At 50.9% G+C, this 1,712-nt stretch overlaps 1 protein-coding gene across 1 annotated transcript in view; it reads right to left on the bottom strand.

Moving 5' to 3' along the window:
• The window catches only part of PUM1 (pumilio RNA binding family member 1), a 73,179-nt gene that overhangs the window by 2,525 nt on the left and 68,942 nt on the right, over positions 1 to 1,712 (bottom strand). The window lies entirely within an intron of this gene.

Here is a 1,712-nt window from a genome sequence, read left to right as displayed (position 1 = left end):
AATGCCACTTGTGCCCAGGAAAAGGAGCAGTGAATCTCCAATTCCAACAATTCCTTCCACTTCTCCCCCTTTACTGCCACAACTGCTAAAATCCCTCTTTCAATTTATTTAAGATCAAAACTTAACTGAAATCCCATTTTTGGCCCCATCCCAGCCTGCTGTTTTCCACCATGCCAGCCATTCCCAGAGCCCCCGAGTCCGCCTTCCCAGGCTTTGCTGCAGCCTGGGATCGCAGCTCAACTCCCATCACTCGGCCCATTTAGCTGTCAACCCGCAGCTATTTCTGACAGCCCCACTGATAATCTAATTTGCATTTTATTCCAAAGGCTTTGCTCGACAGGAACAAGAAACTATGGAATGTCAGGAGCAATCATTTGTACTTTTTGATTAGAGATTAGCAAATCCAGGGCCCCTCTGCCACAGATAAATTGGGTGTGTCCCTTGCCAGGTATCTTTATTTAATTATCTTTCTTTAGTTATTTTTAGCATTTCTTGTGCACTAAAACAGATTTGGGGTTAAAAGAACGACTCTGAGTGATTCCTAAGCCTAAGAATCGCCATCCCTGAGGATTATTCCAGCTGCTTGTGTGGATTCCATGAATGTGGAGGTCAAAGCAGCTCCACACAAATTCCTGCTTTTTATAGAGAAATCAGTCTGGCTTAGTCAAGGATGCTTAAATATAATAATAAAACCACTTCATTAGCATTTGAATGCCTGAATTTATTCACAGTTCCTCTTCACAGTAAATAAACCTCAGGTTTTCCATGCCTGGGTCAGTCAGGATTTCATTTCTCTGGCTGTACCCTGGGATTTTTCACTGAGTAACCCCAAGAAATGCCACTGAGGAAATGAAAAGCATCCCAGTTCCACCCCCCACCTAAAGCCTGTTACTCTCCATTCACTGCCATTCCAAAGCCCTGCAAACGTGACCTTTCAAAGCAGGAAAATGAAGACATTCCCAGTTTCCAGAGCTCCTGCCCTTGGAGCAGCAGGCACAGGGCCCTGGGGATGGCAGCAAGGCAGATTTCATTCCAAATGTCTTAATTTGGGACAAATATGAACTCCTGGGATGGTTGTGCATTCAAACACTGCAGGGTAATGCTAAAGCAGGGAAGTTTAGGACATTTGGAATTTCCCCATGGAAAGGCTGCTCAGGCCTTGGAACTGCCCAGGGAGGTTTGGAGTGCCCATCCCTGGAGATGCCCACGGAATTCTGGAGGTGGCACTGAGCGCTCTGGGGACAAGGTGGGGATGGGGCACAGGACAGCCTGGGTGGCCTTGGAGGGCTTTTCCAGCCTCAGGGATCCTGGGATTCCGGGAAGTGTCACATCAGAACTCATTGAAAAGTGAGACACGGAGCGTTTGATCAACGGCTGCAGGCTCGGAGGGGGCACCAGGCAAGGGCACTGCCTTGGGAGGGACACGGAGGGACAGGTGGGGCTGGCAGGCACGGGGACACAGCACAGCAGAGGGACAGAGCCAGGGGGACAGAGCCTGCAGGGACACAGGGGGACACAGGGGGACACAGCACAGCAGAGGGACAGAGCCAGGGGGACACAGACAGGGGGACAGAGCCTGCAGGGACACAGCTACAGGCAGAGGGACACAAGGACGGAGTCACAGGGATACAGAGGGACACGGGCAGGGGGACACAGGCAGAGGGACACGGGAAGGGGGACACAAGCAGGGGGGCAAGACAAGACGGGACCAA

The sequence above is a fragment of the Corvus brachyrhynchos genome, unplaced genomic scaffold (genome assembly GCF_000691975.1).
Source record: "Corvus brachyrhynchos isolate BGI_N302 unplaced genomic scaffold, ASM69197v1 scaffold580, whole genome shotgun sequence".
NCBI classification, from domain to species: domain Eukaryota; kingdom Metazoa; phylum Chordata; class Aves; order Passeriformes; family Corvidae; genus Corvus; species Corvus brachyrhynchos.
This window is presented reverse-complemented; position numbering and strand designations above follow the sequence as displayed.